At 41.7% G+C, this 25,000-nt stretch overlaps 1 protein-coding gene across 5 annotated transcripts in view; it reads right to left on the bottom strand.

Annotated features, from left to right (window-relative positions):
- The window catches only part of LOC139757444 (uncharacterized), a 979,032-nt gene that overhangs the window by 924,794 nt on the left and 29,238 nt on the right, over window positions 1–25,000 (bottom strand). For all 5 annotated transcript variants that reach the window (XM_071677964.1, XM_071677968.1, XM_071677965.1 and 2 more), the window contains exons 4-7: window positions 17,566–17,754; window positions 15,679–15,808; window positions 7,156–7,528; window positions 4,406–4,649 (exon numbers count right to left, since the gene is read on the bottom strand). The gene's annotated coding sequence lies outside the window, so the exon portion shown is untranslated. The remainder of the gene's footprint in view (window positions 1–4,405; window positions 4,650–7,155; window positions 7,529–15,678; window positions 15,809–17,565; window positions 17,755–25,000) is intronic.

The following is a 25,000-nucleotide window of genomic DNA, read 5'->3' as shown; positions in this document are numbered from 1 at the left end:
CAGGTTAAATAGTCGTAATACAAGGCTATTTCCCCGAACGTCTCTATACACATCTGTTAGGCCGTCAGATACACAATGAACTACCACGAGATTCAAATAATGATACAACCGGCAAATATAGTCCATTCCATTAAAAACTGGCCCGAAATTCTCAACCACAATTTAACAAGTATCAAATGATTCTAAACAAATGGGGAAACTAGGTTGAACACACTAGGAGACAATATCAAAGCCTCCTTTTTCAACTCATTTCAACAAACAAAGCAACCATTGTAGACTACAGGCTACGGCAGTACACTATCAGCTAACTCCTCTCCTATCCCAGTATCTTTCCTCTCTATCCCCAACCTCCTTTCTTGGAATTATCTCCCCTCCAAACACCTCTATTTCCCCAGTCCCATAGGAATGACAGCCAACCCTTCCTAACAGCAAGTCAGAAGTATACGCACTCAAAAAAGAAAATCTTACATTACTTCGATTTTCATTTTCTAAGTGAAGACATTTCAGTAACGATGATTCACACGTGTCTCAAATCAAAACAAAAATGTTACCGGGACTCCGCCTGCTCGAGGCTACACCACGAATAAAAACATCTTTGGCGAGGCTGTATCACTGGAAGAGGACAGTCTTGTCAATGAACTTCACACTCCAAAGGAGTCTACATTTCCCTGCTTCGGGAAGTAGCGCAGCCCTAGGCTGCAGGAACCTTGAGAAGGGTCCTGGATGGCACCAGAACCCTTTCACAGAAGTTGGTCCTGGGGCAATCAAAATCATAATTACTAAAACCATGGCATAGCAGAGCATTCGATGGCCTATGAAGATACGGATAGAGTCACCTAGCTCTTACTTTCAAGACGTATCCTCCTTCTCCTGGCTGACGGACATGATCGAGTAGTCATAGATAAGATCCCGTTAGCTATGTTGTATAGAACTCGGAAAGTAATGGAAAGTAATGGAAGCACAAGCCCCTGGCAGGACATCACAACAGGCAACAGGGGGTATTCTGAGTCACGAGAGCAAACAAAAGCGTAGATGACAAATTGTTAAAACAACAGAACAGTAAACAGACTATTGGTACGTCACATGAACCGTGGAGCAGATACGAGCCTGAATACGAAACCATTAGACTGACAACCTATTTCCTGTCTTATATATAAAGTAGACAGTAAGTGATTTGGAGAAGACATCAACAGATGTATATAATGTTAATGGCCAAGTTTGGTGGCTCAGAGTGAGCTGGAACACTTCCGTAATTCGGGACATTTGTCACTGCATGGAACGCAGGATGTAAGAACGGAACTGGATATGGAAGAGGTTGACGTGGGCCACGCTGCGTGGTAGATATGATGTGGGAATGGGGCTGAGTTGGCAGTGTGAGCTCGAGATGGGACGAGGAGGAAGAGGAGGAGGTAGTCATCGCGACTTAGCACTTCGTTAGAGGATGAAGGAAGGAAGTGGAAGACGGCGTTCGTGTTGTTATAGAGGACAGGGGGACCTTAGATGCTAAACTGGAGCACAGGAGCTGGGTGGATCGCTGCCTTTAACTACCAGTTGTCGTTAGAGAGTGAAGTGGCAGGAGATGAGGGGGAGGTAAGTGATTAGTTTGGGACAGGGGGCCGCGTGGGGGAGGTGTGTGGGTAGAAAGATGGTGATGTATGGAAGGGGGAATGTAAGGGGAGGATGAAGGATAGGGTGGTAACAGGAGGAGGGAGTAACGCAGGGAGATGACTAATTCAATCAGAATATTCTACCCATGGTAATAAATTTTGTCCTACCTGCAAATAGAGTATCCGTTTTGGATAAGATGGAGCTATGGTACGAGGTGTGGGGACCTCTAGCACTTCAATATACTTCTTTACGTTGAATCCTCGCTTCAATACGGCTATTTCGCCTATGACGTAGAGATGGATCCACCTCCATACGTTGCATGTGAAGCGGCCTCTCCTGGCGACTTCATTAATGTTCCGCCGGGACTATCTTCTCTGATTTGATGGCCTGGAGTGTCCAGTTGGCCGTGAGTGGTGGAGGAGAAGGTTTTTCTCATCTGAGACGATAACTTTCCCCCAAGAAGACTCGAGATCCTCATTCGCGTGGCGCTGTGCGAACTCGAGCCTGCTCATGAGGAGAGTCTCGTTCGTTAAGACTGGTGTTCCATGACGCACGTTGGCTCTTAAGAAAACGGTTTCGAACTGGGGAACTAGACACTGGGGTGGTGTAGATGATGCCAGACAGATACGGCACTTAGAGAAGGGATCTGCTGTCACCACCACAAGGGTTCGTTGGTCTTCTGCAGGTATGGTTTTCCTGGATGAACCTGACCACAGACGACCGCGTTGGTTGCCCTCTTCGACCCATTTTCTACACTATATGTAAACTGTAGATTGGGACACACCAAGTTCCATAATTATGGCGGCAGCAGAAACCCCGTCCTGCTTCATTAATATAACGCTTCCAACGACGGTTGATTTTGTTTGCAAGTAATCCCTTTTCGGCTGATGGTCTGAGCTCGATGCTAATCCGTTCGTTATGTTGTGACACCAGAACTCACCAGTAGCCGTCGTCAATGCCTCGGTTACCACGGTGACAAGTGAAGCAACATCGTCTCGAACTTTGTTTCGAGCGGCGGTTTAGAACAAGGGAAGAGAGTAGACAGACCGCATAGGTAGTTGTGGGATGAGTTAGTGATTAGTAAGTTTCAATGGTGTCATATATCTTACTTCATAAATTTGCAGTCATTCGTGTAAAGAGGACGCCAAAATTGGTTCAAGTGTCAAAAGAATTCTCTGCAGCTGCCGTTCGACAAACGCTGCACAATACGTGCGCGTCGTGCACAGCACTGGACTCATAAATTTTAGTCAATCACGTTTTCCTAACGTGTATCTTCACGTCTAACTTAATTTTTGCACAAATAATGCATATTTGTCAATGTCTTCAGGGTAAATAATATATGAAGATGACAAGGTCGTGCAAGATACTGTGGCCAGAAACTGCAAAGCGATTGATGAAGTCAAGGATATACGTCTGATAATTATAACACAGCAATCCGAAAACATGTTCGCTCGTACTGACCAATATGGTAGGTCGCTCTGGAAGTTTGACTCGTACCAATTCGGTGTATACGAGTATCGATGCAATATTGGGGACTGTCAGCCCCACCACATAAACTTCCTTGGACATACAACCTGCACCCTGAGCCGCCGCCTCTCGCTCCTCTTATAAGAAGTTGGAATCAAACAACATGGAATGAGACTGACGAGGGAGATTATGGTGAAAAACACCAAAATCATTTCTAGTTGCAGTGACTGGACGAGACTACAGACATCAAAAGCCATTCACATTAGAGAGAAAGCACCTGTCATCAACATCCAAACATGACCACTGCGATACAGCTCTTTGATGGCCTGCCAATAGGACGTAGACCTAATGCCGTTTAGAACGGATGGGAAATGTCATTGACCAGCCACAAGCCATCGATTACGCCACTTCTGGATAGGAGGAATACGGCGATGACCAACGCGGTCGTGGGGTACGAAGGTCAGAGAGAATCAGACGAGCCCAACCTTGCCTCAACGCCACATCTGGATAATAACTGTCTCGCTCGGCCCAACTTAGTGTATCTAGAGATGTTGCGCCACATGGATAGAAAAATCACATGTTAAATAAGATTGTACGAGCTCCTACTGAAGTGCGATTTCACCTTCGTACATATACTTCAAGACATATTGAAGATTCTTGGAAATGCACTGCAGTCTTGAATCATCAATTTCACTTACAAACACACACGTGCGCATACCCATAAACATGGAAACTAAATAATTATCATACAAACACACATATTAGATTCACATACATCATATGGAATTTAGATTTGAACTTGAATCACATTGCCCCGTGACACTGATCATAATTGAAATCGTAGTTACATAGAATATATCAGAATCTATGGAACTGTTATGCAGTTTTGGATCCACAATTATTTCTTATTACACCTCTGCACGGTATCTTGATTTCCGTTTCTCATTACGTGACCCACTTCCAATTACGCTCAGTATTGCATACGGGCCGTGTTGTTAGAGAGGGATTTAAATAGTGCGGTGTTGCTACCTTCAGTTATACTTTAAACCTTTACTACACATGACATTGTTGACATAACTACTTAAGCAACACTGCAGGTCTTATGACGTGCTGGTTGGATAGGGCTGGACCAATGGCTAATGCTTAAGTCATGCATTTCCCTCACTCCACACGTTGCCTGGGTCACTGACTTGCTCACTAGTAACAGCACAACCTCTCTGACATGACTGCTGGTGGGAAGGGGGAAAGCGAAACACTGGTGGCGGGGTAATTGCAGGAGTATCCCTTCCATGCATTAGCCCTATTTAAGGTAATTCACACTACACCTTACCTGCATGACTGACGTGCTCCCTGGTAATACTGCAACCCTTCTGACGTGGCTGCTGGAGGAGGTTGGACTGATAGATGGTGGGTGGCTCCCGCTGCATCAGGAAGATGGATGGTCTGACGACGGTGGGGGAGGGAGCCCTTCCTTGCTTACTCACCTTGCCTGTCGACGTCTCACCATGGCCAAGGAACACCTGGTGTTATGCAGCAAGATTTATATTCATGGTGGAGTGCACAGCCCCTTCAACCTGGAAAGACGAAGCTCCTTATTTCACGAAGGTTACTACAGCCAATATTACAACGAATACATTAAAGACGTAATAAATCATTTCCTTACTTATCCTGAAACGCTGAAAGTTAGAGAAACCTTATCATTAACTGCAGGACGATAGATAGATACATAGACAAATAGATGTGGATGAAGAATTGGGCTGACTGTGGACCGACTACCGCAAGCAGGATTCGAACCTTTGCGCTCGATCCTGGGAGGCTCGTGAATGTGTTATGTACAGCACAATATATATACACAGGCTCAGCTTCCTGGCCCGCTAGGAATGCGTCTCCTGGATTGATCACCTCCTCCAGACACTGGCTCCGCTCCCTTTGCTACCTTTCCCCACGAGTGACCCCAGTGATGGGGGGGGGGGAGGTGTCACCGGGCTACTGGTGTTACCGGACTCTGACTGCTCGAGGTTGTGCTGCGAGTGAAAGGTCAGCTCTGGCGAGGCTGCGTCACCAGGAAGTCAGTCTCGTCAAAGAACTTCTCCCTCTAAAAGGTGTTCACATTTCGCAGCTCCAGATCTAGCGCAGCCTTGGGCCGCAGGAGCCTCTGGAGAAAGATCGTTGGTATACAAGATCAACAGTTAATTATTGATACAAATAAATATATATAAGAGATATATCTAGCGTCATGACACAAATAAAAATAATGAAACAAGTGATCTTTCTGTCACTCCATATACCCATCTTTACCTCAGTGGTTGTCGAGTGTCACTCCTCTGGCCCAGGTGGGTGTCTTTTCATCCTACCTCACCCACACGTAAGATGGTGGTTTTCAGTCCATAAACTTATATCTCCATCTCACACATAACAAGTCACGATATGTCACTCAAACAGCTCGCTCTTCGTAAATCCTCCTTTTCCTGTCTTTTAACACAATCTCGTCCTAAGCACTTCTTAAGTACGTACTTTTACCCACCTCTCTCTCTCTCTCTCTCTCTCTCTCTCTCTCTCTCTCTCTCTCTCTCTCTCTCTCTCATGACCACAATTCATCTGCTTACTATAAGCCAAAACTCGACCTGAATTTAGCCCATCATTCATCAAACACTCGCTTCAGTGTAGCACGATCCACACAGGAACAATCTACACACACACCTATGTTAAGAAACACCAATGTTGTCTGTACAAGATCATGATTTATGGACGGTAACTCATGAAGTAGCAGCAAATACTGCTCTTCTTAAGCAGAAGGCAGACATATGAGGGTACAATAGCCCCCCGAGACAAGCGTGGAACACCGCAAGTGACTCCGCCATTTACGAGCATTGCCGGGGAAATGAAGGTCCCTAACACACACACACACACACACACACACACACATCCCAGAGTGGTTCGGGGAATGAAGATGTCCTGGCATTAGAATGCCATCCAGCTCGAGTGGTAGGTTCGTAAGTCTTAATAAAGGTAACGGGAATGGATCCCTGGAAAGTTAAGGGATTACGGTGACTTGCTGACAGCAGAAGTTTGGCCCTTGGTCTAGTAAATTGGGCTTAAGTAAGGCAGGAACTTGGGGCGTCCCTCACTGTACTCTCTCGCTCGCTGGCACAAAAGTGTCTGTTAACGAGGTAAGTACGAAAGACATTTTGCTGCAATTCCACAATCTCCAATTTTGGAAAATCATTGTATATACATATTTTGCCTAATCAGAACAAGCACTTTACTGACACAATCATCATAGCATTATTATTATTGTGATTATCATTATTCTTATTATTGTGTGTGTGTGTGTGTGTGTGTGTGTGTGTGTGTGTGTGTGTGTGTGTGTGTGTGTGTGTGTGTGATGCGTCAATCTATATAATTACGTTATCTGTTTATGTTTCATTATGCGAATATATCACGTCAGTATAACTCTTAGTTAAAAGTTCACAGGTGTTTACAAAACTACGAGACATGGGAAACACAGTACAACAAGTGCATCATAAAGAGGTTGTTCTATTAGTCTTTAGTTAGTAGACACATCGACGAAGCTGCCAGACGCACAGTGACTAGCCTTCACACAGTCGCTGATAATTCATTCAGTTTCTTAGCAGAATACATATTGCTGGTCGCTGGAATGCTGTGTCCTTTGGGCGATATATTACTGTTGAGGGGGAAGGTGGTGTCAGCGAAATGTGATGCATGAAGAAGAAAAAGCGAGGGGTGAATGGTTATACCCCTGATAAATGCCATTCCAACGTTCTCCATCGCTACATAACAAGTGTTTGTCCTTGTCAGAGTGTCTCTTCACTGCAAGTCTGAGTCCAGAGGAGTTCCTTACTCTCCACAGGAGCGAGCATAAGAGTGCTAAGGGGGGCCAGACTCAAGAATTCTCTCTCTCGATACTTTATTTGACATTTGTTAGTGTACGGCATGATTTTTGAGAAAGGACCAGGGACTTATATAGTAAAGGGATTCTAATAACATCATAATAAGAGTAAAATAACTTAATTCTGCAGAACTTAGGGGAAAAAGTTAATGGAATAATTTCTAACCCACCTGATGATACACAGATGATGCCCAACAGACAACGTCTGTGAGCCATGCAGGTGCACTAGCCCTGCTACTGTCTTCGTGTGCCCCGCGGGAGCTTGAGTCTGGTGGAGGCACTAATGGCCAGATGCAGCTGGTGGCTCGGGGGACGAGCTAAATGGTCCTGGTGCACGCGAGGAGGTGCGTGGTGGTGATGGTGGCAGCAGCCCAGAGCCGCAGTGCGTGAGGCCGCTGCACCTTCCCTTCTTCCTGCTGCTGCTACTACTACTGCTGCTTCTGCTGCAGATACTACTGCTGCTGCTGTTGTTGCTGCTCCTGCTGTTGCTGCGGTGCACAGGAGGAGGTTGCCAGTCTCGCTCCTCTGAACAGCAGTCGCTATCTGTGGGTGTGGTGTGACACAATATCAGATCACAATCAACGTCTTATTTACTCGAAGAAATAATTCTTCTCAAACGACCCCGAGTTTGTTTGTTTTTGTTTTATCTTTTTCTTTTTACCTCAGAGGACAAAACTATTTAAAGCAGACCTAATTAATTCTACCACAATATGAGGCATATCTTCCCACATCACACACTACCTTTGCCCAGAGGACAAACGATTGTGTATAATCCTATTACACCTCACTGTGATGCCAGTTTTCTAAAAACGTCATATATAATGTACGAGAGGAATATATCCCATTACGTAGAGGTTATATGACGAGATACCGGTGAAAGAATTATCTCTCCATAAAAGTCTACATTCACGTCTATATCTGGACTGTTCCATGAACCGGAGCTATTATGTAACACAAGACTCAAATCACCAGCTGTGGATTGTCAGTCAAATTTAGGGCACCACTGCAATCTCTCTACGTTATGTTTTAGTCCACTAGCGGACATACTGATATGACTGATATGAACGAATGGAGGAAGAAGCAGAGTTCGCATAAGGGGTAGAGACAGAGTGAAGATGGAAAAGAATATGTGATCTGATGAATGGCCACGTAAAACCTCTGGTAGATGGCTTAGTCAGTCAAGACGCCATGAAGGTGGTACAGCGAAGGAGACTGGGAGATGGAACGAGGGAAATGATTGGGGTTAATGGCTATCGGTGGATGGGTATATCAGAGGAGTGATTTGAGGTCGACTGTAATGCATTGATTCTTATGCTAAAAGGTGGGAGCATTAGACCTACAGTGTATCGTAGGTACGGTTGAAAACAGAGACTGGAAGTGCGTGAAGAAAAGATTAGAATGCAATGCATTAGACCTACAGTGTATCGTATGTACGGTTGAAGACAGGGACTGGAAGTACGTGAAGAACAGATTAGAATGCAATTCATAAGAAAAAATTTGCCATAAAAATGAGAACTAAATACAGTAATTATCACAACAATAAGAATCAGTCAACACAGGACACGTCCAGAGGATTCATGTCAACTGACACGACACGAGCAGCTGAATGCTCGAATCAAGGCCATGTCATTAATACCATACATCAGGTACCCAGTACATCAACCAACCTCTCAGAAAGGATGAACAGTTGGCTGGACTGTGGACCAACTGCCGCCACAAGGATTCGAATCTTTACGCTTGATCACCGGCGGGCGACCCGTTAAAGCGCTGCATTACGAAGGCGTATAAAGATGTTTAAGAGCAATGTTAAAGAAAACTGATACGAACGTTCAAAAGAAGCCATCTGGAATTGGCTGAAAACAGTTCCAGATGAGCCCCCGAAGACAGACACGTTACAATACGCGTGTCAACAGACACAGCAAACTGATTACAGCAAAGATATGAGGTGATTGCTACGCGTTCACCCTGCCAAATGGCAAAATCTCTCTCTCTCTCTCTCTCTCTCTCTCTCTCTCTCTCTCTCTCTCTCTCTCTCTCTCTCTCTCTCTCTCTCTCTCTCTCTCTCTCTCTCAACAAGGCCATTCCACTGACTATTGTTTGTCTCCGTCATTTGTTGGGTAAACAGCCCTGCCTGCTTGTGTGTCAAGTGCTCGCTCACTATTTGCCAGATTTGCTCGGCAGTATAAGAGAACACATCCCTTATCACGAACTGAGCTTACGTACTCTCAATTAATCCCTTCTTGCTTGGATACCACCTTTACACTGTCATATATATATATATATATATATATATATATATATATATATATATATATATATATATATATATATATATATATATATTGGGAAGGATCACAATTTTGCGCGTGATCAGGATATTCCTACGAGTCCACGGGGAAAATGAAACACGATAAGTTCCCAAGTGCACTTTCGTGTAATAATCACATCATCAGGGGAGACACAAGAGAGAAATATAACAGTCAGTTGATATACATCGAAGAGACGAAGCTAGGACGCCATTTGGTAAACATGTGATTGTCCAAAACATAAAACGAGCGTTCATAAACTTATCATTTTACAAATCTTATCAACAATAAGGTTATCTAATTTGTACAGACCATCACTAATATTAAGATTATAATTCTTTGTGTATTTAATAATAGAAGATTCAATGATATTTCTCTTGGTAATATATATATATATATATATATATATATATATATATATATATATATATATATATATATATATATATATATATATATCAATACTTTTTCTATATCAAAATTTCTTTTTGATATATAATGCAACTGTTGGATGTCGTCCTTGTTCGTCAGTGACTCTACTCTTTAATGCTGTTTCTTCAGCGTCTCGAAAACTGTTCGTTCAGCCATTTGACATTTTCGCTCTCGTTTCCAAAGCGCACCGCATTACCATTTCACCTTCTTTCGTTGAACACAACGAGGAATTAGTATCTGGGATCCTGCAAATACTTCAGAGAGAAAAAAAAACTGATAACCTTACCTCTATGTGTCGAAAAATCTCTCTCTCTCTCTCTCTCTCTCTCTCTCTCTCTCTCTCTCTCTCTCTCTCTCTCTCTCTCTCTCTCTCTCGAATTCGCCCACAGAGTCTCACCGTCTGAGTGCTGACACTATCTCTCATCTCGAACAAAGAGATATATATATATATATATCTCGAGAGAAGATTCCCCATCCCAGACAAGAGATATCATGCCTCCCCTGCGGGAAAAACAATTCCCCCCTGGTGTCTCCGGAGACATGGCCCTTAATGACAGCCCTAATGCATCCGCCAGAGGGTAGTAATATTGTACTTCACTTACATCCAAAATTTGCTCATAAAAATCTTACAATTCTTTTACGTATCTTTTTGCTGCTCTGAAAATTGTAAATATTCACTCCATATAGAGTTCAGTCTTACATATGCTATACTGATAGTCTGGGTTCTTCGTTATATCTTTGTGTGGTATTAACATCCAGCCAATTCCCCAGTGTTAGGAAAGGAGGAGTTAACATAACGGTCAAACCTCGTGCAGCAGATCTCAACACATAGAGCATCGGAAGCAGCAGATAGATTCATGTAGTGGGCCCAGGTCTATAAAAGGTGGTTGGGACTCGCACATACTACAGAGCCACACCCGAGCACCACATGCCATAAGCATATGTGTGCGTAGGGCAACGCAAGTCCGCCTCTCGTGTATATACATGTGTGTGTATTCTTAACGCTACCTCGCTAATGCGGGAAATGGCGAAGTTTGAAAAAAAAATATGCATAAATATATATATATATATATATATATATATATATATATATATATATATATATATATATATATATATATTTTCATCCTATTCGCCATTTCCCGCGTTAGCAAGGTAGCGTTAAGAACAGAGGGCTGGGCCTTTGAGGGACTATCATCACTTGGCCCCCTTCTCTGTTAATTATTTTGGAGAATTAAAAATGAGAGGGGAGGATTTCCAGCCCCCCGTTCCCTCCCCTTTTAGTCGCCTTCCACGACACGCAGGGAATACTTGGGAAGTATCCTTTCTCCCCTATTGACAGGGATAATATATATATATATATATATATATATATATATATATATATATATATATATATATATATATATATATATATATATATTTATTTATTTATTTATTATATTCTTTCCCCCCTATCCACAGGAATAATATATATATATATATATATATATATATATATATATATATATATATATATATATATATATATATATATATATACAGAGAGAGAGAGAGAGAGAGAGAGAGAGAGAGAGAGAGAGAGAATCGTGCACTTTCATAAAACATGTAATGCTCTTCAAATGAAAAGAATTCGAACCCCGTATCATTTGTGTGGTACACTATCTGCTTTGCTGTGCTGGGCAACCTAGCCACACAAATTGTACAGGGTTCGAGTCCTTGATGATGTGCTTGAATCTTCTACCTTTATTTCGAAGTCTCTCCTGAAGATGTAATATACACGAAAGTGCACTCGGGACTTCTCGTATTGCATCTTTCCTCTTGGTTATCAGCAAATACTGGATCAAGCTCATAACTGTGACCTTACTGCAATATACATTGCAATATATATATTTGGGATAGAGTGAATTGGATCGATATGGTAAACAGAGGTCGATGTTTGGTCAACAGATTGAATCAAGCCATGTGAAGCCGCCGTGATAAGCTATGGAAAGGTCCTTGGGGCCTGGTTGTGGGTAGGGAGCTGTGGTTTCGGTGCAGTGCATAGCGAATGCGGCCTTTCTGTGTGTGTGTGTGTGTGTATATATATATATATATATATATATATATATATATATATATATATATATATATATATATATATATATATATATAGGTTAAGCCAGGTTTCTCATTTATTGACCAGCTTCTATCGGGGGATAAATACATGGGTGGACTGTAGACCGAATGCCGCGACCAGGATTCGAACCATCGCGAACTCGACCCCGGGCGCCCCATGTACGTCTCACGGTCAGGAACACTTAACATGACATGTGTCACACGACCATAACAAACATGAACCTGTTTCCGTACGAGAAATAACACTTCGTCTAACGAAAATGTTAAACATTACATGTCTGTTATAATTGCCACACATTTCGCTGAAGAGGATGGGAGACGCTGAAACAGTAACACAGAACATGCGAACGCATTTGCCAGCCCTGTTTGTCTTTCGTTACAATGTTTCCTCCGGTGTTGTTGATATTAGCTGGTCTGGCGTTGGTTCTTTCCAGCGCACAAGTTGCTGCTCCCGACGGTTGATAGCCAGGAAAGTTTGCACCAGTTAACGTTGACATACAAGGCTCTCGGACCTTCAGGGGGAACCTAGTTCTCTTTACCCCTTGGAAACTTCTTGTTCCGCCAGCTTAAGATTGATCAATCCAAAGTTTCATAGTCTGGCATTTCAATATCATTCCCCTCGAAAGTTTTACGGTATATCCTCAATACAGTTTTAATAAAATTTATTCTTTTGGATGTCTTAAAAGCGTTTTCAGCACAACTAACTAATCTGAGTTCGGCCTTGCTGATATACGCCATGATTCATCATCATTTTATGACTAGAAATATAAAAAGATTCACACCGATAGCCGGCGGTAACTGACATCATGGGCCAACCAGGGATCAGGTTGGAATGGATTCGATTTCTGGGCAAGGTAGTTGGCCCTAGGTTAATCCCAGCTATTCCTCTTCTCTTCATGGCTGGTCGATAAATGGGTACCTGGCTTAAGCTGGTGTGCGTGTGCGTGTGTGTGTGTGTGTGTGTGTGTATTCATTTGATATATACACACGGGGATAAAGACATGGTACGTATACACAAGGTTGAGAGACGGGACACCACAAGTATTAAACTCTTTCCTCGTAACACACAAATTGTAATCACACACACACACGCACACACACACACACACACACACACGATAATACACAGGCATATCTCCTCATAGTCAACCCCTTTGACTCCGGCGTATGCAAGATATAAGTCTTGGATACTGCAAGCAAGCAGGTCATACTCTCCTTAAAATGACGGCGAAAAATCAGCTTTAGTAATATTCTACACTGCTGTCGACTAATTGGTCGATTGGTTGTTTGAGGTGTAAATCCATTAACTGTCAGGGTCATTAAGGCCATCAGACACAGCATCCACCAGAGAAAAAGAATCTTCAACATTCTCTTAATATGTTGAAGATAATCCTTAGACTACATTCACTCCGGTATGCATGTGGGCCTTTTATTTACACAGCTCTTTCACGATGGTCCTTCACAGGGGTACGTCTCTGCAACAAAATGGTCCTCGTTCATTCAGGTAACGACAATTCTTCCAATTCGTGTTACTTTCGTGGAACAATGGCACGTTTAACGTCACGTCACCTGTCACCCAACTCCCCAGGGAACATAACGAACCTTGTGTTGGTATCTGGGGGGGAGACTCTGTCCATGTGTCATGGTTAGATGACGAAGACGTTCACTGTCCCGAATTGGAAACTTTTTTTCACTTTTCTGTTTCTGGATTTCGACCTGGTCATTATCAAGTTTGCTTCGCCCTAATTCTTCAACTATTCCGTCCTTCCATGATTAGATATTGGCGGTTTTGCGATTCTCTGAATTGTCTTCATTCTCAACTCAGAGACCAGGAAACTATCTTACATCCTTTGGGTCAATAGGCTGAATACAACAACCACCCAGGGAAGTGCTGCCCTCCTGACTTAGGAGTGCTGAAGTGGAGCCTGGGAGCCATCTTACACCCTCCGTGTCAGTAGGCTGTAGACAACAGCCGCCCCAGAGGAGTGCTGCCCACCTGACTTAGGAGTGTTGAAGTGGTGCCCGGGAACTATCTCCCACTCTCTATGCTAGTAATCTTCAGCTTACTTGCTCCCTCATTACAAGTCACCTACTTCTCTGGATTAACCACCTCCTAGCTAGCACCATTCGCCTATCCTCCTCATTTCTCCTTCCTGTAACCTCACTCATATTATTGATTTACTATTCTCAATATAAATCACAACTTTTTTTTTTTACGAAGAGTAAAAACTTGGCTCTTGTCAAGATTCACCTCTGTCAAATCCTCAAAAACTCGTAGTCTTCTTGTTCTACGCTCTCCCCACAGAGCCCGGCCTAAGTGAGGACATTTGACCCTAACTGGAGCTGTCGACAAAAGAGAATATTGGACCTGGATGAATCAAAAGTCAGATTTATAAAGGCGAATCTTTGTACATTTTACTTTCATGTAGAATTGAGTTTATCTATCTATCTATCTTTTAATATATATATATATATATATATATATATATATATATATATATATATATATATATATATATATATATATCATGTAAAATTGAGTTTATCTCTCTATCTTTATATGTATATTATAATATATATATATATATATATATATATATATATATATATATATATATATATATATATATATATATATATATATACATATATATATTTCTGAACGTGTATGTTCTATGAGTTCGCATCTTTGTATATGTTGCATACATGTATGTATGTGTATAAATATATGCCTTCATGTGGTTTCTGTTTGTTTGTTACCAGGGCAGAGTTTTACAATCGTTTTGCCAATCTCTTAACCTTGTATGTATGTACTATGTCTATATTCCTATGTACACACACAGACACACACACACACACACACACACACACACACACACACACACACACACACACACACACACACGACGATCTATGAGGGTAGCATGAAATACCTGGGGTGGATGTGGGTCGACTGCCGCGCCCAGAATTCGAACCCATGCCGTGCTGACTCAGGATCAGACGCAAACCACTACACCACGACCGCCCATGTGTAGATATGTACATGTGCATATGTAACTATTGTTCATATGTTTCATTGTCTTTGTATACGTGTGAAACAGATAAATCTATCACATGCTTGCAACCATAAGGTTCTGTGACGATCGGTGATAGAACTCACGTGAAGTTTGGTGAGAAAATACGAAATCTATTTCGTTCAGCGTGTAACGCCCACCGCACAGGACACATACACAGAGAGAAGAGACAGAACACATCCAGTAACACTATAATGTATCCTGGAACCTCTTACTGGTGTTGCCCAGGGGTGACAGATGCTTTGTGTTGAGCAGGTGGTCTTATGAACGTACGGAACATGCAATCAGGAGAGGCTGTCTCCCTGACTCTGTATGTGTGTGTGTGTGTGTGTGTGTGGACAGGTGGGAATCGAATACAATTTCATATCAGATTGTTGAGTTTGGTGCCTGTGGAGACGGGGATACATGGTACGTGATAGTGGATGCAAAAATCAGTTGGTTATAAGTTATCTGTAAAATCATGTCTGACGTAAATCTATTAATATTGTATAAATGGATACAATCGCATGTTTACCAAATGACGTCCTAGCTACGTCTCTTCTTTATATATCAACTGACTGTTATATTTCTCTGCTGTGTCTCCCTTGATGACGTGATTATTACACGATTACACAGTAGTACGCCATTATTACACGATTATTACACAGTAGTACGCCATTATTACACGATTATTACACAGTAGTATGCATGATCTAGTATTTACTGATAACCACGAGGATAATGAAACATGATAATTTCCCCAGGACACTTTAGAGTGTCTCACCTGAAAATCGTCAGGTATCCATGTAATCGACAGACTCTTGGAGAGGATGAACAGCTGGGTTGACTGTGGACAGACTGCCGCGACCAGGATCTCGAACCTACATGGGCTCGCCCCCATGCAGCCATGATACCTGCAATTAACAGAGCTTTCAATTTCTCTGGCTGAGAATTCAACAGAGTTTCTTTCATGTACTTAATATCTTCACTCCTATCACCTTTCATTCACTTTCTGTAAAGAAAGACATATTTCAATTAAAGCTTCCGAACGAAGGTAAAAGTTCTTCATCCTGAGAACTTTTACAGCCTTGACAGTTCTCTGTATCAAGATATCAACATAAGGTTATTTTATGCAGTTCAGAGGAAGAAAATTTTAACACAAAGATGAGATATGCAGTTTACAAAATGAAGATCTTTACACAAAGCTACGATATGCAATTCCCAGGAACAAGATTTCAACACAAAGCTATGATATGCAGTCCCCAGGATCAAGAGTTCAACACAAAGCTATGATATGCAGTGCACAGGATCAAGAGTTCAACACAAAGCTATGATATGCAATGCACAAGATCCTGCATACTACATCACCAGACACCTGCATACTACCTCACCACACACCTGCATATTATATCAACACACACCTGCATACTACCTCACCACACACCTGCATACTACCTCACCACACACCTGCATACTACCTCACCACACACCTGCATACTACCTCACCACACACCTGCATCCTACGTAACCACACACCTGCATACTACCTCACCACACACCTGCATACTGCCTCACCACACACCTGCATACTAACTCACCACACACCTGCATACTACGGTGAACGTGGTGGATGAGCAGGTGTGGCCAACGCTCCCATGACATAAGCCAGACTTCAGTCCACACTTCAGCTTTCTCAATAAACTCAGGTACACGTAAGGATCATGTGTCTCTTCACTGGAACGGACCTGAAGAGTTACAGCTCTTCCGGGAAATGAAAGAAAGAAGAAAAGATTTGCCACGCCATCTCCAGACATACGAAAGCCTTCCAGTTTTGCCAGGTGTAATATTTCTTCTGTAATGTTTGGAAGATATGCTCACTACTTTTTTTTTCTATTTTCAAAACTGCTGCAAATGTACATTTAAAGACAAAAGTCTGTTCCCGAATTTCCTCTTTGGGTGATTTACATCTGGTGAGACATAATGAAACAATTGCCTGATCTACATAATGCCCTCAAACAGCAAGGACTCGAACCCGCAACCATTTGCTTGGGAATTAGATAAGTAACAGCTAGGCTATATGCAGAAAAATGCTACTAATGTTTTAGCGCACACATTCCAAGGGCTTGTCCTTCTTCAGCAACATAGAGATACATCCAAACTGCTGAGCGCTTGTAAAATGAACATCTGTAAGATCCAGCCAGTCCAACGAAAGCACGTACTTTCTGGGTCGAGGATGTTGGGTCTTTATGAGCACCAAGCAACACGTAGCGGGCTTCTGCTATGGAGTCTAAGTACTTAGTATTCATCAAGCGACACATCGCGGGCTTCTGCTATGGGGTCTAAGTACTTTGTATTTGCATCTAAATCATTTCATCTCAAGATCAACTTCTCTGAAGTGAGTGAGGACTTTCTCGATACGCACCAAATGCATTAAGACGGCTCATAATCACTGTGTCGTCGAGGCATTACTACATGAGTTTTAATCCTATGAGGTACCAGAGTATATTGGTCATAGAGAGACTTGACCAGAGGTCGGGGGGCAGTTCTGTGAACTCATAGTGATGGGTTGATATCCTGACAACAAGTCAAAGGCTGGCTGTGGGGATCAAGTGGAATTTGCCGAAGGTCTTGGAGCACTCCAAGTGTCAAAATGAACTTCATTACCACTTACGTGTTGGAGTGGGTTGATGGGTTGAAGTTTGTCAGGTGTGGTTGAGTTGGTTGAAGGCACAACTATCAAAGGATGCCAGGTACAGTCTTCCTTGGGCACGAGGATGAATGGGGCAGTCCACAGGGACATGGACGACTGAATTACGTCTTGCTGCTCAATATCGCCCATACACTCGTCCACGGCTAACCTCTGTGAGAGAGACAAACGTTACATGGGAATATATATGAGTTTGTTATAAAGTTTCAAGAATGTAGGGTGTGAGATGAGGCGAGACGAACCTAAGGGGTCCTCTGTGAGAGCCACAGTGGTGAGTTGCTGGTTGGCCAGTATAAACAGATCAAGGAGAAGCTTAGTTTTAACGTCAGATAATCCGCCACCTGTAGTCGGGGTTAAGTTGAGAGGGGAAGTCTGAAGATGTATGAAGGACTGGGCACATGAACCTTGGGTGTTTCGTCAATTTCCTTTAGTCAAACCTAGAAGAGGATGAGGCCCATTAGGTGTGACTCCATCTGAAGCGGGAGATCGTGTGACTGTCTACTGGTCACATAACTCAGATTCAACCTTAGTTTCATAGAGATAACTTACAGTTCTTCGGCTCGGCGAGACAGTATATCTCTTTGATACGAGCCTCTCTGGGCATGTACGGGGCTGTACGTACAATTCTTAAGCGTACGACGATGAAGAGTCAAATCTACCTCACTGGATTGATGAACGTGTCACCCGAAGAAGGGACGTGGTCCTAGAAATAGAAGGAATGAATCACGGACGCCTCATGCTGCGTCGGTATGGAGGTCTCCATGCATTTTTGTCCCAGTAGAGGGTCCCCCAGTGTGGCCTGGGTGTTCGTCATCCTCGGAGGTAAAACGAATCAAGGGAAGATCTAAAAGTCTACAATGACCGAGAACATGGGGAAAATTTTTTAGTGCGTGTGCACACAAACAATAGCTGGGGGGGATGCGGTATATTTCGTTCATCATAGCATGACAGCTTAAAAAAAAAAAAATATCACATCAAAATTTCCTAATAATGATTACTGAACATTTTACACTCAATGACAAATGGTCGACAGTGACAGATAATTCCAATTGGTCCAGATCTCAAAGGCGATTTCTCGTTACGACCTTCTTAATCAGGTTAGCTCCGTAGCGAAGCTGTCAGCGTCATGGACCGTGACGCATTCCCAGGGCACCTGGGATCGAGCGTATCATGCGGTTCGTATCCTGGTTGCAGCAGTCGGTCCACAGTCATCCCAGCTGTTTATCCTCCCCTACGCGTTGGCAGATAGACTGGGCACCTGGCATAGACTAGTATATATATATATATATATATATATATATATATATATATATATATATATATATATATATATATATATATATATGATAGAATGAAGGTGAAATCGCACTTCAGTAGGAGTTCATACAATTCTATTTAACGTAATTTTTCTATACATGTGGCATGGCATGTTTCGTGGAGACAATCCAGTACTTAACAAAGTATTTAAATCCCAAAATCACACTTGATTCCCGTCGTCCAGCACCAATCTTTATAGACCAAACACTGTCTGCTTTGTCTGGCCGTAACCGTTGTAGGGGAGAGTGATTAAGGGGGGTTACGTGGCGGGCGTTGACCTGGGTAGCTGGGTGTGTCTTGAACAACTTTTTTTTTGTGTGTTTTCGTGAGAGAATTGACAAAACAGCAGTCAATATAAAAAACATGAAGCTGAAGTATGATGAGGAAAAACTGAGCGGTTGTAGGATCTGAGACTGAGGAGCGAGTGAACCTAACCTGACCTGTAAAAGGATTGATCCCTTATCTAGAGTGAAACAGTACAGAGTACAGAGAGCATAGAGTCACTCTAGCCAGCGAGGTCTGACGTGTGTGTTCTGTCACCAGCCAGCGAAGTCTGAGGAGTAAACCTGGTGAGTGTTTTCTCCTACTGCTCTCAGTATCTATCGTCTATGAGTTTCCAAATTATGAGTAAACCTGGTGAGTGTTTTCTCTTACTGCTCTGAGTATCCATCGTCTATGAGTTTCCAAATTATGAGACTGTGTGACACACACAAGTAAGGTCACAAGTGAGACCCCCCTCCTGAATTCTGAATCTCGTCTCACAATGAGTCACTCACAATGAGGCCAGCACAGAGAGCAGAGCCAACGCAAAGTCCCATAGCCTTTCTGGAGAATGAGGCGTTCTTCCCACTAAAGTAAAATTTCCAAGCCAGGCGATTTCGCTCTCAAGGTTAGCGTTCTCATTTATCGTCTCGGTAATCCACGCGGTTGTTCTAATGTCAGCTTTTTATGGCTTTAAGTCGCCTCAGGAGAAGCCATAAACTGGCTCGACTTACGAGACATCTGGATCATTAATCCCCAACCTCAACCAATGGTTCCCTCGCCAGAAAGATGATCTGCTGACGAGAAAGTTGAAAAGCCTCCACGAAGGAGTGACATCCTTGAATGTACCTCACCATATTCGCTGCAAATTAGCAATATATAATATAAAATCATATATATATATATATATATATATATATATATATATATATATATATATATATATATATATATATATATATATATATATATATATATTCCTATGAGTCCACGGGGAAAATGAAACACAAGTCCCAAGTGCACTTTCGTGTAATAATCACATCATCAGGGGAGACACAAGAGAGAAATACAACACAGTTGATATACAATGAAGAGACGTAGCTAGGACGTCATTTGGTAAACATGCAATTGTACTAGACAAACAACGAGCGTATCATATATATATATATATATATATATATATATATATATATATATATATATATATATATATATATATATATATATATATATTCTTTCTTTCTTTTAAACTATTCGCCATTTCCCGCGTTAGCGAGGTAGCATTAAGAACAGAGGACTGGGCCTTTGAGGGAATACCCTCACCTGGCCCCCTTCTCTGTTCCGTCTTTTGGAAAATTAAAAAAAAAAACGAGAGGGGAGGATTTCCAGCCCCCCGCTCCCACCCCTTTTAGTCGCCTTCTACGACACGCAGGGAATACGTGGGAAGTATTCTTAATCCCCTATCCCCAGGGATTATATATATATATATATATATATATATATATATATATATATATATATATATATATATATATATATGTGTGTGTGTGTGTAATGCATCGAAACCACAGCTCCCTTTCCACATCCAGGCCACACAAAACTTTCCATGGTTTACCCTAGACATTTCACATACCCTGGTTCAATCCATTAACAGCATGTCGACCCCGGTATACCACATCGTTCCAATTCACTCTATTCCATGGTTCCATCCGCTGCCAAATCCACTCCCAGATATCTAAGTTTTTCTCCATTCAAACTTACTCCCCAATTGACTTGTCCCTCAACCCTACTGAAACTAATAACCTTGATCTTATTCACATTTACTCTCAGCTTTCTTCTTTCACACACTTTACCAAACTCAGTCACCAGCTTCTGCAGTTTGTCACCCGAATTAGCCATCAGCGTTGTGTCAACAGCCAACAACAACTGAATCACTTCCCAAGCCCTCTCATCTACAACAGACTTGCCCCTCTCTCCAAAAGTATTGCATTCACCTCTCTACCAACCTCATCCAAAAACAAATTAAACAACCATGGAGACATAACCCATCCCTGCCGTAAACCGACTTTCTCTGGGAACCAATCACTTTCCTCTTTTCCTACTCGTACACATGCCTTACATCCTCGATAAAAACTTTTCACTGCTTCTAGCAACTTACCTACCACACCATATACTCTTAACACCTTCTACAGAGCATCTCTATCAACTCTATCATACGCCTTCTCCAGATCCATAAATGCTACATATATATATATATATATATATATATATATATATATATATATATATATATATATATATATATATACACTGGATGCTTTCGTGAACTTCATACCTTCATATCTATATCTCTATAGATGTGATTTATCACTAGTGCACGGATCTTCGCGCTTCATAACCCTTGTGGCTATCACAGTGGATACCCTTACATACGTATTTCCACTAGAACTCCGTAATGGGAGCAACCTTGACCTCTCCTATGGAGCTACAGCTTTGAGAGTTATTTGTCACAAATTTCATACAATGAAAACAATGAACAAGAAGAGGCAATCCTCAGAGGCACACGATTGAATTCTTTTACTTTTCTTTTTCCTTTTGACACTGAGCACATCACAGTGACAAATGTGGTTTGACCAGTTTTAAAAAAATATACAAATAATATAATTCTGAATCCAGTTCAGAATTGATGATGGTGAGAGGTGTTCATCAGTGGAAATAGAAATGTGTTTCACCATTACACGATGTAACAAGATATCTGAACATTACATGGTTCAATAAGGAGACTGAACACTTCATGGTTTAACAAAAGATCTAAACACTTCATAGTTCAACAAGGCGACTGAACACCTCATGGTTTAACAAGGAAATTGAACACTTCATGGCTCAACAAGGAGACTGAACACTTCATGGTTTAACAAGAGATCTGAACACTTCATAGTTCAACAAGGGATCTGAATAATCCATGGTTTTACAAGAGACCTGAGCACTTCATAGTCTAATAAGAGATGTGAACACCTCGTGGTTTAACAAGGGATGTGAACACTTCATGGTTTAACAAGCAATCTGAACACTTCATGGTTTAATAAGGGATCTGAACACTTCAGGACTTGCAGAAAATGTAATCTTGAATTTGATGCAAATTTTGGAATAGCCATTGAATTCCCTCAACGTGAACACAATAGCAATTTCAGTCTATTGACAATTTTACCGACAATTTCGAGTAGATACAACCAAAAAACGGGAGCTCTCCTGCACGGACATATTCTAATCACAGGCTCACAATTACACCAATGCATCTATGAAATGTCGGCAAATGAGACATTATTCATTTTCATTCTTTTTTTTTTCGTCTAGATACGCAATTATCGCCATGGAAAACCTGTCATGTAATATTTTTATAAATATGCATAACTAATTTTCATATCTGTGATAGGCAATTTTCAGTAATTAATTCTAATTACCTCATTGGGGCCTCATCCTTATTTTTTCTTAATTTTTGTTATTTCCCTGCAATGATTATATATATATATATATATATATATATATATATATATATATATATATATATATATATATATATATATATATATAGCATATGAACGCTCACTTTCATAGAACGCATAATACTCTCCAAAAGCCAGGATTCGAACCCAGGACCTTTTGCGAGGTATACAGAAGAGCTAACTGACTGTCAGGTGACGATTACGGCCTTCCCGTACTCAGAACCTGGGGCCGTGAGACACGCCCTAGCATTAGAGAGGATCCGACCACCTCCTACAGGAAGTATCCACGAACGTAATCATCATACTTACGTGGCCAGCCTGGGCCCGACACCAGCTGATCCGAGTCCAAGATGGAACTTCCAGCCTTATCTACACTCAAGAGGTCATTCAAGTTCTAACACCTGATACTTAAAAAGTTCCTCGTTTAATCAAGAGAGGCAGTTGCTCCTTGAGACAAAGGGAGAATTAGAGTCATTTCACAAACAGGGGAAATAAAACCTCGGACTTAATTGCGCCGGTAGGAAATATGACTGCGTGTTGATATGCCTCCAGGGCCTCGTATGAGTGACCCTCAGTAATTGTCTAGGTGAAAGGCAGAAGTGATATGTCATATTCCAGGATCACAAGACATTAAGTGAGGATAGGTGGTCACAAATGGTCATACAAAGTCTGTTGAGGGAGCGGGTAGGTTTCACATATATTTACAGTAAACAACGAGGAAATTAGATGAAGAACCTGTCCATGACAACAGCTTGGAGCTTATAATCTGACATTTTTTTTACAGTAAATCCCTCATTTCAATTATCATTTGTCTCACTGTCTTTATTACTACTGTATCTAAGCATCTTTGTCTCCCACTCCAGACTTAATAGTCACGATTTGTATTCGATGACTTTGTTGGAAAAAGTCCTGCTATGAATATCACCTTAATAGTATAAATGCCTTCGAGCTCTGCCTTTGTATGGGACTCATCTGAATCAATCTCATGTGATTCGTCTCGACGTATATTCTCTCCAGCGAATCATGTGACAATCAAGAGTTATCTAATATAATATTTACAAAATATAATCTGTGACGCTAAGTGTAAGTGGGAATAATTTGATGAAGACTGAGTCTCGGTACAGCAGAATATAATCTTCTCAAACACATGTGTTGTTCTGAGCGCACTGCAAGATCCCTCTCTACATAAACACGATTACGTCTATGATAAACTAGCTTCACACAGAGTGGACAGCCTCTAGTAAGAACACGCACTTGTTCTCCGAGATCTTGTATGGCACCAACGTTCAAAGAAGTAGGAAATACGTTCAAAAACGTCCTCTTCCGGCGAACAGAAAACTACATATAAAAACGTCCTTTCCAGGATAAAAGGATTATATATGTAGGATCGTCCTTTCCAGGTTAAAAAATCACAAAAATAGGATCGTCCTTTCCAGGAAAGTAGAATAAAATTAACGCCAAATGAAAAAAAAAAATCAACAGGACTGAACTATAATGAATAATATTAGGTATATAGCAAGAAGAGGATACATGGAAAATAAAACTGAATGGCGTCTACTGAAATGGTTTGAACATATGGAGGATGAGCGAGAAAAGAACGACCAAGAGGATACACGAATCAGAATTGGAAGGAAGAAGAAAGAGTGAAAACGAGGAGAAAGTGGAAGGATAAAATGAAAGAAGTTTTGAGTGTTTTCGGCCTGAACATACAGTAGCGTGCGAGGCAAGAACGGGATAGAACGAACTGGAGTGGTGCGGCATACAGGGGGTGACGTGAGGTGACGAGTTAAACCAGGGCACAAAAAAAGTGTCAAGGGAAACCACGGAAAAGTCTATGGGGCTGGTTATGGATAAGAAAGAGGCTTTGGTTTCGGTGCATCGCACATGACACTCAGAGAGTGGATGTGAGCGAATGAGACGCGGGAAACGGTGAGCAAGTGTAAAATAGCATCGATGTAGGAATGCCTACAGGATCACGTTTAGCGAAACCTGTGTAACCTTGAGCACAGCCCAGACTGATGACTTAGTGTTCATATTTTCAGCACCTACATCTCTGAAATATCAATGAAAACATCCCAAGCCAACATCACATGACTGCCGGTCGTTATCATCAAACAACTCTCGCTGGTTGGTTGGTTCTTTCGGCTTTAGGACCATCGATTGCCAAGGTCGTTAAGGCGGTCAATGTCTAGTTATAACCATTAGTCAGAAACAAGCCAGAACACCTTCGTCAGGTATTCAAGGAAATTTTAACTTATCAACATTTAATCGTTACAATATTTAATCGTTACATTATATATGTGTGCATGTGTATATAT

The sequence above is a fragment of the Panulirus ornatus genome, chromosome 26 (genome assembly GCF_036320965.1).
Source record: "Panulirus ornatus isolate Po-2019 chromosome 26, ASM3632096v1, whole genome shotgun sequence".
NCBI classification, from domain to species: Eukaryota; Metazoa; Arthropoda; class Malacostraca; order Decapoda; family Palinuridae; genus Panulirus; species Panulirus ornatus.
The sequence above is the reverse complement of the archived record's forward strand: the minus strand, read 5'-3'. Positions and strand labels throughout refer to the sequence as shown.